Below are 14,368 nucleotides of genomic sequence, written 5' to 3' on the forward strand. Positions count from 1 at the left end.
TTTTCCTTCTAAACCTTTCCTGTTAAAACGATTTCTTTCTAAACCTTCCTGTTAAAAAAGTATTCATTCCGAAACCTTGCCGGGTAAAAAAGTATTTCTTTCTAAACCTGCCTGTGTAAAAAAAGTTATGTCTTCTAAACCTTTCTGTTAAAAAAGTATTTCCTTCTAAACCTTCCTGTTAAAACGTCTTTCTTTCTTAACATTTCCTGTAAAGTATTCTTTCTAAACCTTTCTTTCAAAAAAAGTATATCTTTCTAAACCGTTCCTTTAAAAAAGTATTTCTCTAAACCTTACTTTAAAAAAGTATATATTTTTTTCAAAAACCTTGCCTGTTAAAAAAGTATTTCTTTCTAACCTTTTCCGGTTCAAAACGTATGTTATTTCTAAACCTTGCTGTAAAAAATGTGTTTCTTTCTAAAACCTTTCCTGCTAAAAATATTTCCCTAACCTTTCCTGTTAAAAAAAGGTCTGTCTTTCTAACACCTGGCCCTGTTAAAAAAGTATTCTTTCTATAACCTTGCTGTTAAAAAAGTATTTCTTCTAAAACCTTTTCCTGTTAAAACGTATTTTCTTTCTTAAATTCCTGTTAAAAAAGTATTCTTTCTAAACCTTTCCTTTTAAAAAAGTAATTCTTCTAACCTTTCCTTTTAAAAAAGTATTCGTTCAAACCTTTCCTTTTAAAAAGTATTTCTTTCTAAACTTCCTGTTAAAAAAAGTTATTTCTTCTAAAACCTTTCCTGGTTAAAAGTATTTCTTTCTAAACCTTTCCTGTTAAAAAAGTATTCTTTCTAACCTTCCTGTTAAAAAAGATTCTTTCTAAACCTTTCCTATTAAAAATATTTCTATCTAAACCTTGCAAGTTAAAAAGTATTGCTTTTTAAACCTTTCCTGTTAAAAAGTATTTCTTTCTAAACCTTTCCTGTTAAAAAATATTTCTTTCTAAACCTTTCCTGTTAAAAAGTATTGCTTTCTAAACCTGCCTGTTAAAAAAAATATTTTTCTAAACCTTGCCTGTTAAAAATATTTCGCGCTAAAACTTGATTGTTTAAGAAAACGAAATGGAGAAAGTGGAAATTACTGTAAAAAAAAAAAAAAAAAATAACTTGCACTTGGAACCCGAGGCAAATAACAATAATGAAAAGAAAGTCGAGCCATTAAAAAGTGGTAGCGCAAGCCTGGTTAGGAACAAAGAACAGGAAACAATTAAAATGTTGCAGTCACAACTTTTATCAAACTTTAAAAAAAAATGAAAACACTGCAATTTCCCCAGAAAAAAGAAAAATCCGGACTTAGTAGGCAAAGTAGGAGAATTCATTAGAGTTTGTCACCAACTGCACAAGTCAAGTGCGTTATTTTCAGTTAGGCCTAGTCGTATGACAGGAGGCGAGACTTGAATTAGGAAACGTAAAATCATTGAAAAAAATTTTCATTGGCGTTCATTTTTACACAGCGTGAAATCGGTTGGTTGTATTCACCAGTAGATGCATTTACTGTGCGTGTGTGTGTGAGTGAGTGTGTGTGTGTGTCAGTGTGAGCCCATAGGCCTCTGTGCCCTTTTTCATTTCTTTTTCACTCATTCATCACCACACCGAATAAACCATTTGGTCTCAGCGCTTGGCCTCTGGCCTAGACCTGATATTTCGCTCAAAACCTTCGGGGCAGTCTTATGAAACCTTATTATAATCAGCTCCTGTGGTCTGGCCGAACATTTATGAATTTTATACTTTTTTTCTTTTTTTTTCATTAACATATCGTCCTGCATTCTTTTCACGTGATCAAAGTGTTTCCAAATACTTTTTTTTCTGTCTCAAATTTTCAACCTCAGAAATACAGTAAATGAAAAGCAGTACTCGCTCTTACTTGTATTTCTCCTTCATATTGATTTTGTCTGTGTTCGTGCCAAATATTGTGTGTGTGTTCTTGAAAATTTGAGCTATGGCAGTCTCTTTTGATAATGGGTCGCTCTCTTGACTTATAGTGCCATTAAATTGGGTCAAAAAGTGGCGTTAAGTTGAGTCAATAAGTCCCATTTAAATTTGGTCAGGAAGTGCCGTTTAGTTGTGTCAAGAAGTGCCATTAAATTGGGTCAAAAGGTGCTATTAAATTAGGTCAAGAATCGCCATTAAATTTGGTCAAGAGGTGCCATTAAATTAGGTCAAGAAGTGCTGTTAAGTTGGGTCAAGAAATCCCATTAAATTAGGTCAAGAAGTGCCGTTAAGTTGGGTCAAGAAGCGCCATTCAATTGGGTCAAAAAAAAAAAAAAAAAAAAAAAAAAAAAAAAGGCACCATTTCCTCTCCGACATGTCTCGCCAAGCGAATTCTTGGCTTTGTGTGTTTGCATCTGCTGGAAGATTCCCTTGAAGAGGACGTGTATTTGAGAAGTCCTGTAGACATCGTTTCGTACATAAAATTATGAATTTCACAGCAGCAACCTTCCACGACTATACTCTGTTTTTTTTCATCTGTCCATCCGCCTGTGGTGTTTTTGTATGGTAACACTGCGGCCCGGGCTTTAGATAGTTACATTTAGCTTACATTCAACGATTATAATAATATCCTATTTCGAATATTAACGGTGTAATTCGCATACAGTAAATTATTAAAACACTTTTCAGTTGCAAATGTACACCCAGATATCCTTTTATTTACCTGAAACTTACAAATGGCGTAACTATCTAAAGCCCGGGACGCAGTGTTACCATACAAAAAAACCACAGGCGGATGGACAGATGAAAAAAAACAGAGTATAGTCACTGAAATCCTTTCTGGATTTCATTCAAAACAGCCAAACACCACTGAAGCACCTCAGCGGCGTGGTTGGTATGGTATTAGCATCCCACCTCGGTGGTCACGGGTTCGATTCTCGGCCGTTCCATTGAGGAGTGAGAGATGTGTATTTCTGGTGACAGAAGTTCACTCTCGACGTGGTTTGGAAGTCACGTAAAGCCGCTGATCCCGTTGCTGAATAACCACTGGTTCCATGCAACGTAAGAAAAAAAAAAAAAAAAAAACACCACTGAGACTCGCATTCTATTAAAGATAAGCAAAGATGCTTAAAACAGTACGTAATGATTCACTATATACAACTGAAAACTGTTTGTTGAAACAATCAGCCTTATAGTTTAGATTTTTGGTTCGTTACCTTGCTTTGCTGTTTATTGACATAACGAAAGTCTATAGACCTTGGCCATTACAACTGCGCTCCTGTCCGTGAATTCTAACATACGTCATCTTATGTTCCCTAAACACCTTTAATATAGGCCAGCAAATATTTTTTTTTTTTATATTTCTCAGAATTCTTTATTTCTGACATTATCCCTTGTTATAGCAAGATAGTTTTCCATCAGATCCAATTAAGCATGATTGAGCATACGACGAAGAATTTGGTCGATTCATAATTAGCTGACAAGCAAATTCTTCAGTAAGAGTTCACTCCCTCTCTCTAGAGGAGGAAAGTAAAGCTTTTTTTTCCTCTCTCTCTCTCTAGTGGGAGTAAAACAGTTGTTGCTTCTAAATCACAGTCGGAAGGTGAGTTCAAGCTTAGATAGTTAGTTGTGAAAGTTGGAAATTCGAAGTGACTAAAGATGATATGTCTGACAATAATTTTGTTACACAAACGGAGGTAAATACAAGATGAACAATAATTCGAGACATAAAAACTAAAGCAAAATAGATAAATATCCTTACACTCACTGAATAAATGAGACTGGTTCTGAGATATTTGGAAAATGAATTTCTAGTACTGGAGTGAGATCAGTCAGCTTTGTGTATGTTGCCAAAAAATGTGTCAATAGTAATGGCTGTCGAATTGTGCTCAAGTTATCAGACAGCTTTATGTATGGTGCCACAAAATGTGTCAATAGTAACGGCTGTCGAATTGTGTTCACGTTATTAGTAAAGAAAAAAATTTGAAGGTCTGGAAACTTGTTCTTAGAACAGTTAGACAAAAAAACAGAAATTCATTGAATTCATATAAAAGTTATAAAAAAAATATTGTTACTTGTATAATGTGTGCACAATGTTATTAAGAGAAGTCAAACAATTTGTTTATCTAGACATTGATATTAAAATAAAAATTAATCCAAAAGAAGTCTGATGTCCAAAAAAAAGCTTGTATTCATCTCAGGTAATACACCGTTTTTGACACTAGCAATTTACCAATCCTTACTAAAAGCATATTCATCTGCTGCTTCATATAAGTGACCCTCTAGTGTTTTTTAATTATTATGTCATTGATGTTTACCCTATATGTAGTATTCTTTTCCAGATGATAAGTCATATGTATACAGAAATAATGTATGATAAATTCGTAAAGTGACTAAGTCTGCGGGCATAACCAGCCCCTTTTCACGGGCAGAACCAGCTCCGTTTCAGCGAATCCCTTCTCACCCCCACCCCCTTCGGAGGGGGAGGGGGTGAGGTAGGATGAAACCCCATTATAAACAATCTTAAGGGTCCCCACTATAACCCTCCCAAGTTTCATGCCCATCGGACCAGCCGTTTGGCCGTGATTGAATGACAGACGGACGGACAGACATAACGCCCATTATAGCATAGTAAGATATAAATACATTGAGTAAGCTTTGCTTTGCATGATTTTTTAAGTTTTCGCCAACCTTTACAAGACTGTAACATGACATATTATGTTTTTCATCTTAATGGCAAAGGTTAAAAAAAAGAATTTATTTTTAACTTCTGTTCCTTTTTAATTAACGAAAAGGTTTCTATAAAACAAAACTAACGTTATGCCAAAATATGATTAAGGATTAAGGGTTCCGTAAAATAATGCAGTGCAGTGAAATTTTTATTTATTTATTTATTTATTTATTTATTTTCCTATTGCTGCAAAACATGTCCATCGACAAAGAATAAACCTTAGTTTTACTAGAGAAAAAGTTAAGATATAATTTTACAGATTTATATATATATATATATATATGTATATATATATATATATATATATATATATATATATATAGAATATATATATATATATTATTATTAACGTGCTAGGTACCCATCCCAACTCCAAAGGAAGAAATGAAAGGCAGGTGACTTCAGTTATGACTCGGAAAGCAATCAAATTTGACTTGCATTATTATTCATTAAAATCGAGTCGTCATGTCGTAAGGATGTTGTAGTGGTTTATGTATCCACTTTCCAACGCAGTCCAAGGATACTGTAAAGAGATCTAGTAACGTGAAATATGTTGTAGTTTATTCTTAGACTTTTGTAAGTAATGTATTTCCTCAGTTATTATCGTATTCTCCTCTATACATATGATTCACATTTTGCACTCTTCCTATATACGTAAGTTGCGTTTTTTTTTTTTTCCTTTGGCCTCAAAAGAAGTAATACTAAATCTTACCTTATGACAGTTAGATATAATGGTATGTTAGTATATACTCTTAAGATATGACATAACGACCATAGTAGATTCACATCACCCTTGCATCTCATGTCTAGACCAGTCCCTTACGACGCTCCTGATTGGGTGTTGATAAGCCAATCACAGTGCTGGAAACTCAGTTTCTCTCGAGAGTTCGCATAGGCAGGATGTATGTTCCACCTCTCCTGAAGGATACTTTTGAAAGACGTATCCCTCAGAAGTGGAACATACATCCTGCCTATGTGAACTCTCTCTAGAGACTGAGAGTTTCCAGCCCTGTGATTGGCTTATCAACAGCCAATCAGGGGCGTTGCAAGGGGCTGGCCTAGACATCAAATGCATAGTTGATGTGAATCTTCGTTGTAATCGATAAATCAAACCTGTTTTTTGGTCAGAGTGTTTAAGCTCGTAAATTCCACTGGTTTTAGTACTAGTTTTCATTATTGGTTTATAACTTTGTGATTATATGTCAAAACGGTCGTCAATCTCAACTACTTCGTGTTTTGCAGTTGTAAACTACATATAGAAACCGATTAGTTTTAAGACAAAACTCGCAGGAAAGAAGTTCCCGTAAACGTGATTTCCTTCGCGTAGGCCTATGCTCTGCTCTTAGGACTAATAATGCCAAGATAGCATCATCCACGTCAACAAGTTTGCAGCGAATTAGACTCTCTCTCTCTCTCTCTCTCTCTCTCTCTCTCTCTCTCTCTCTCTCTCTCTCTCTCCTATTAGTTTTAGAGACCACAGCTTTCCGTTACGGCTGTTTTTAGCGCTCCGTTCATAACAGACAACTTCATTAAAATGAAAAGGTTTGTTTGGGGCCTCTCTCTCTCTCTCTCTCTCTCTCTCTCTCTCTCTCTCTCTCTCTTCTTCTTCTTCTTCTTTGTGTCTCATCGTACGCCCTTCTCCAACCACATCTTACTAGACTTCCTTTTCTAGTTGCAAGGTCTCGCTGTCTAGTCAGCACTAACAGTAAGCAAGATTTATTGCTGAGTGTAAGTTCTCTCCATACGTACATTTAGCGCTTTGTTTTTTGTTGTCTAAAATATGTATTTAGATATGTCACGTGAATCTTTCTAAACAATATATCGTTTAGGACCTCGCACGGTTTAAAATCTTCGGCCATACTACACTCCCAAACAAATGCGCATTTGAGCATTGTTCGGAGTTTCTTACCGATTTCACGCTTATCAGTCTTAATTATCAAGATATTAGATCATTGTTACACTTTCTTTGTTATTTTTGGAACCTGGGAATCCATCCTTTCATCCCCGAAGGACGAAGAAGCGGAAAGTAACAACAAAATGGTTTGATCTGAGGTCAATGACCGTGCTCGATGAACTTCGCGCCGTAGGCCTCTCGACTTCTACCTCCCCTTGCAGCCTCCAACGTCGCTCTTTTGTTTGCGTCTTCCGCGTCTGCGATAAATATGAATATAGTCAGTCTAGGAAGGTGTTTTAGTTAGCCTCTTCCTGAAACGTGAGACTTAGAACTTGAACTTATCTCGAACCAAACAACGGTTTCTTTCCGTGACGTAGAATACGTAGATCAAGTTTTTATATGGTACTAGGCGTATGATTCAACGGTATCCCGAATGACGGTGAAACAACGCTCCTCCGACAGGAAGGCATTCTTGGCTCTTTTATACGACCAGCGAGAAGACAACAAGTATTGTGTTCCTGTTCCCTCATCCGAGGGGAAACGGCTTCTTCTTGTTTTGAACGTGGGACCTGCTGCCGCATTGATTCGGAAAACGTTAGGCCTATCTCCAGGCCGCGCATCTCAGCAACCGCTGTCGCTAGTGTCATTGACCTCAACGCCGCCGTTTTTCATGTCTTGTTGTTGAACTCACTTATATTTATTTCGGTCTGACTTTTTTCTGGTCTCTCTCTCTCTCTCTCTCTAGTTGGTGATGGCATGCGCCGGGCATGAGTCTAGGTGTGGTTAGGAGGTTACGTAGTAGTTAATGGGTTTAAGCATTCTGAAGGCTAATATGGCTATAGAATGTTCATTTTTAAAGATGATACGTGAAGATATGTTAGACATTTAAAGCGAATCGATACAGAAAAAAAAATAATGAACACGCTCGTATGCCTTGGCCATTTTGGTTACAGTTTTTTCTCCTCGGTTATTTTGTATTCCTTTCACATGTGGAGAATTTTGTGCCGCTGGAAACAGCTTATGCGGCGTAGCCTAAGTTATGTTTCGTTTGGCGTTTTTCCATAAGTTATCTCTCTCTCTCTCTCTCTCTCTCTCTCTCTCTCTCTCTCTCTCTCTCTCTCTCATATATATATATATATATATATATATATATATATATATATATATATATATATATATATATATTTAGATGGTTAGCACTAGAGACGCCTTAATCTTACATGTTTCATTGCCCCGCGTATGGACGCTAAAGAGGCTTCTGTTGAAACGCGTGTCTTTTCTTGGTGGTCACCTATCCGAGTACTGGCCGAACAATTCCAGAAATGTCATGAAAACTGCACAGTTGAAAGTGACGTATTTGTCTTAACATCAAATTCGAAATGTCATATGATAATAATATTGCGCTTTAACAGGGGCAATATTTGACTGAATAATGTTTAGTCGTAGTCGTAGACTTTCCTGAACGTCTGCAACGTATTGCAAGTATAGTTTCCTTTTGTGTTCGTCAACTACAGCAAATCTGAAACATACAGAATCACTAGGCTGTTTTCCACTCACACTAAGGAAGAAGCATACAGTTCGACCATAAAAAAGTATCTTGAATTAAAATACGTTTTCATCAATAAATTCTATAGAGGCTTAAGACATTACACACTGTGTAAACTAGTACACTCTGGACTTTGTAAGTTTGTTTGTTTGTATGGTGTTTTTACGTTGCACGGAACCAGTTGTTATTCAGCAACGGGACCAACGGCTTGACGTGACTTCCGAACCACATCGAGAGTGAACTTCTATCACCAGAGAGATACATCTCTCACTCCTCAATGGAATGCCCGAGAATCGAACTCGCCAACACCATACCGACCACGGCATTGAGGCGCTCGTAAAGCAGTTGTGTGTGAGCGTCGTTGCAAGCGTCACACACGAGGAACATTCCACACAGTGCGAAGGAGCACCATGATTAATCTGGCATTAAAAGAGGAAATGTTTGCCGCCAGATTCCGGGGATTCCCCGTGAGCGTCGAACAATGCTCCGGTGACTTGCTGATACCTAATCAGATTCCTTCCAAACTAAACTAGTCCGGTTTAGATTTGATAGTTCCTGTTTTTTTTTTTTTTTTTATTCCTTTTAATTTGTGCAAGGCAAATCACAACGACAATTAAGAAGAATCCAACGGTGTTTCCAGCGACATTTTGGCATGATTTCAAATTAATTATGGCGCCTCTTGAAGCTTTTACGCGAATGTAAAATATCAGGTGTTCAGGATTTAGATTTATGATTTCATTATTTTTTTTTTTTTTACATTCACCTTGATAAAACATAACAGTTCGTGATGAATTTCTGTCAGCACTTGACTGAGTTTTTCAATATAACCATTGTCGCTTACTCGGGGAGTTATCCTACAAACTATGTTGTTGTTTATTGGGGGGTGACGGAAAGGTCTATAGGAATAGCCTAAAAAGGTCTGAAAAAGGTTTTCGCGATTGAGGCGTTGAATTAAAGATACAGGAATTTTAGGATAGGATATTTATGATTTGTTTATATGAAAATGTAAAAAATAAACTGTGCGTGTTAAACAAAACAGAACAATTATTTCTAATAGAATATAGCGTATTTATTTTAATTTTCGTTGCTGAAACAACACTATTTACCTGTAGTAGATTTTAGCACGCTCCCCCCCCCCCCCCCCCCCCAGGAGTAAGCTGGAGATCGGATCACGCCTTGTTAGTTTCTGTGCAGCCTAATGAGGTGTCTTGTCCGTTTTCTAATGTTTTTGCTTACATCTGCCTCCATGTGGTTAGACTTTCTCGGTGTATAGTTCTAGGAAGTCGCGTGGATTTATGATTTCAGCTCCGTAACCTTCATTTAAACATTGTTGCCAGAACATTCAGTAAACAATTTTAAGTTCGTAGGTATCAGTGACGTTTAATTAGGGTAGACTTGTCCACATCGTGCGGTCATTAATTCATCATTAACCAAAGTGGGAAATGTGGCAGTTCTTACTGCGTCATGATAAAAGTAAAAATTATAAATTACAGCTGAAATGAAAATAATAAAAATAATACATCTAAAAATAACACAAAATAAAGACAATACAAATAAAAAATAATGCAATATAAATATAATAAAAATAATATTTATTAAAGTCTCTCTCTCTCTCTCTCTCTCTCTCTCTCTGAAATAAGATTAAAGATCACTGTAATCACATTCCCATGGCATTGTTGTTTTCATTCTAGATAGTGTTCAGTGAAAGTCACTTTACTTTCTCTTCCCTCTGGCTAGAAAATCATCCATTGCTTTTTCTTTTTATCTTTTTGTTTTCAGTTGGGAGACGACAGCCTTCCACGGCAACGGGTAGAGAAGTCAGGAATGCTTCTCTATAACAATTTCGATTTTGCAACCTTCAGATTGGTCTGTTTAGGAACAGGTCCTCTACCCTGCCTCTTGGAAGCTTGTACATACATACATACACATACATACCATACATACATACACTATTAAACACACACACACACACACAAATTAATTATTATTAATCTATACATATATTAATATATATCTATATATATATATATTAATATATATTATTAATATTATAGCTATATATCTTAAGCCAAGTTGGTGGCCGACCATATTGTTAAGCATGCTGTCTGAAAATCACTTGAGGATATCACAGTACAAATTATCATAATGTCTTATTTTCCTCTTACTTTTTTTATTATTGTTATATAGAGCACCTCAGTGGCGTGATTGGTATAGTCTTGGCCTGCACCTCGATGGCCGCGAGTTCGATTCTCGGGCATTACACTGGTGGGTTGAAGATTTGTATTTCTGGTGATAGAAGTTCACTCTCGACGTGGTTCGGAAGTCACGTAAAGCCGTTGGTCCCGTTGCTGAATAACCACTGGTTCCATGCAACGTAAAAACACCATACAAACAAAAAAACTAGTGTTAGATATAAAGAAGAGTCAGATTGGGGTTAGGGGTAGGTTTCGTTTACAAAAATAGTGGTTTTCGAATAAAAAAAATATCAGTTAAAATATATCTCTTAAGATACTGATAAATTAAAACCGTGGAGAAATTATACGTACATTTTTATGGGTCTCGCCTGTCTGTATTATAGAATAATTTGCGAATTTTTATCAGAAATATTTGGTTTATTATTACTTTTGAGAAAATAAAAACAGTATATCAGTATTATGTAAGTAATCTTGAAGATAATAGCTGTGTTCTTTATCGCAGTCCAAGCTCTAATCATTGACAACAGTCCCTTTGTTCGTAAATGCGTATGCTTAAATTTTTACTGGAAGCGTATTTAGATAGTTAGTTGCTAATCTAACTTTTGCGTTTACAAACTATAGTAATGTATACACGCCCTATAATACGAAGCAACACCACTATTTACGTCTCTGTATAATCGTAGGCCAAACCTATGTGGTATGTCATTAAACACACCATGACGTGCATGAATATTTAATGTAGGTGGACACGAACAATATACGCTGTCATGCATATACATATATACATGCTCCTTGAATGTGTATGTAGTACGCCCACATTAATCTGAGAGAGAGAGAGAGAGATTTGTTTACATATTCATATACGTACTCTCTCTGTAACACAATATTAATTTGATGGCATCGCATTTAACATTAATGAATGAATGTCATATTATAATGGTCTGTTGCAACGTTTAATGAATGAATGTTATATTATAGTAGTCTGTTGAAACGTTCTTTACATTAATTTTTGCCATCCCCATTCCAAGAACTCTGAAGATGTTCACGTTATTTCGTTTTCTTTGGTGGGTGTTCAATCTAGCTGTACAAAACCTCAACATGGAGGATGTTCAAAAACATTCACATATACTTTTTCAGCCTAGTCAGGTTCTAGAAAACGGACTTTTACATATAGAGGGGGTAACTTGGCTAAAAGTTTAAACGTGTTGAGCCAATGTTTTTCAAAGTTCTTGCGATTTGATTATTTTGAAGTATCTGGATTTTAAAAGTGTGACAAAAAGGATCCAGTTTTTCAGTTTGCTTTTATGAAGATATCCGTTCGATGAACCTTAAAGAGCAACGTAACATAAAAAAAGGTAACATGAAAAAGTATTTCTACCTCAAGAGTGTACGTAGTACAGTAGAGTTTTTTTTTTTTTTTTTTGGTACTCGTCGTTTCAACACGTTTTCTATTACTAATTTTGCGTTTAATATGTCGATGTTAGCAACACTGCACTAAAATCCCACGTACATTAAGATTTTTTGTCTGTGGGTTAATTAAGTAGTAAACGTTTTAGTAGTAAACGTTTATAACATTTTGCCTCCAAAATCCAAAAATAAATATAATGAAATATTTCAGTAAAATGTCTAATTTGCTGGTATGTTTTGTTATATATCTTAACTTTCCAAATTCTTATTGTACTAGAAATTGAATTTGATTTTGTTAACTGTTTTCCTTAGTCTTTGTTTTCATCGCATTTTGAATTATTAGGTATTCTCGTCTACATTTTTATTTGTCTCTCATCCTTGATGATTGCAACTTTAATAGTTGAAATGTTCCCATCTGTGATAAAAGAGGTTAATTCTTAATTGAATTAAAATAATTTGCTCTAAAGTACACAACTTTTTTATCCTTTATTATAAAGCACACAACAATAAATACAAGCAAGGACAAGAACGAATATAGTAGTAACCAGGGGAGGGATATACATATATCAATACTGTACAGTTTTATTCTGCGTAAAGTCGATACTAAATTATTTTATACCTCGAAAGGTACGTGTGAATAAATCTGATTTATCGTGGAATACTGTAAATGGGGTTTGAACATTTTCCCGCAATTTATTTAAATTCCGAGGATTTAATTCGGTGATACCGTGTAATGGAAGCCATAGAAAACCTGTATGCTTACAGAAAACGAGAAATACATATGGTAGACTCCACAAATATAAGTAACATTATTTTTCATCCCTATACTGAGAGGACGTATATTTTGCCTTGTTACTTAACATAAACTCAACTCTTCAACAGGGTAATATCTTGTGTTTCTACGTAGGCGCTTCCATATAGAAATATTAGCACGTTACGCATCTGCGCAAGTTTCAATGTCATTTTTTATATTTCTTTTTTTTTTAACTCCAGTTGGACGAGAATGCTCGTATTCGATCATTGGGGTAATGTCATCTTCGTTGTAATGCTGTCCTAACCTTCATTTAACTTTGTCAGATACAATTATATCGTTTATTTAGTGTTGTCTGACCACGGTAACATTGAATCAGGCCTTTTATTGATATAGTAATACAGGTTGATCCAGGAACAAGATCCCGTGTAGTAAGGTCAGCTTAACCAACAGCAAACACCTGCTTTTTAGTCCAGTAATTGTGTACTTTTCAAAGTAGTACATGGTTAGACCAGAAAGGAAGGCAAAACTTGAGCATTGTATTTGAGCTGACAAAGTACAAAGAAAACATTATAGTAGATTGAATTGATAATATTTATGATATTTTCCATCTATATATTTGTAATAGGTGTATGCAATTGACTATGTAGGCCTATATCTCCATTGAAGAGGCATACGTACAACTAAAATTCCAAGATTCAGCTTCACATAAAATATTCAGAGCATGTAAATTCATTATTATCATTGGAAGTACCCATTTATTTTTCTTGTTTAAGTAATAAAGAAATTCAAATTCATCCTTAAAGATTTTACCAAGGACACCTAAAAAAAATCAGGAGGAAACTATATTTCTCAGGGTATTATGATACATCTTTGCCACCGGCAGATGCCTTTGGATCTTCCTGGGTTTTCTTCATTTCTTTTAGATTTGTTAAACACATTTTCAAATTTGCCTAAGTTAGTCATGTGTAAATCAGGCCCGGTCCAGCATAAAAGCTGAGCACAACCCAAGTCTCTACGCTATTATACTTCCTGCTCTGTGGAATGGCTCCAGTTGATGCCTTTATGGAGGGGACTAATAAGTATTTCTTACAAGGCAAGTATTTCAGTAAAAACATCCTTGCTTGGTTCCATGTAATGACTCCAGACAACTAAATTACCTGGTCAGCTGCTTTCTATTGGCGCAAGAATTCTTTTACTCTGTTTAATCCTTAGCTGTTTACTTAAGTTGTAACGATACCCAGGTCACTTAGTTACCAGAAACGGGGTGGATTGTGATCCTTCAGTGAGGCTGATATATCTAGATATGAATATCAAAATTTTCCTAACCCTTGCAGAAAAATAAGTTTCCTTTACCCTCGCAGAAGAATGAGTTCCAAAGGTTCTCTTGTTGCAGTCACATAGGAAGTCTTCATTACTTAAAAGGTGACATGTCAATTTGTACTTTTCATTAATATTTAATACCCTCAAGAGGGTTTAGTGGCACCCACATGTAGGTCTTTGTGACATCATATTGGATGTTCAAGCAGAGGAGTCTTAGTACTACGTAATCTGTAGGGATTTTTGGAAGTCACCTGTTGTTACGGTCATTCAGCCTTCACCTGTCCTACAAAGTGGAGTTGTGTCAGCTTCCCTCAGGACAAGGGACGTGTCATCCAGTCATGGCAATTTTATGGTGATTATTGCGATGAATGGTGGCAACCTGGTAAGATATGCCTTTCTGCATCTTTGGAAAAAAACACTTCTGGACAAGGCCAAACACTCAAGGAATGTCTATTCCTTGATGGTCCCTCCTACCGACTCTGCTTTTAGATATTCCAATATGGCTGCTTGGGTATTTTATCCCTTGCTTATTTCTTTTTTTTTTAACTATTACAATTGAGAATTTGAACTATTTTCTAAGTACGTATGCCTGTCAT

The sequence above is a fragment of the Macrobrachium nipponense genome, chromosome 39 (assembly GCF_015104395.2).
Source record: "Macrobrachium nipponense isolate FS-2020 chromosome 39, ASM1510439v2, whole genome shotgun sequence".
Classification (NCBI taxonomy): domain Eukaryota; kingdom Metazoa; phylum Arthropoda; class Malacostraca; order Decapoda; family Palaemonidae; genus Macrobrachium; species Macrobrachium nipponense.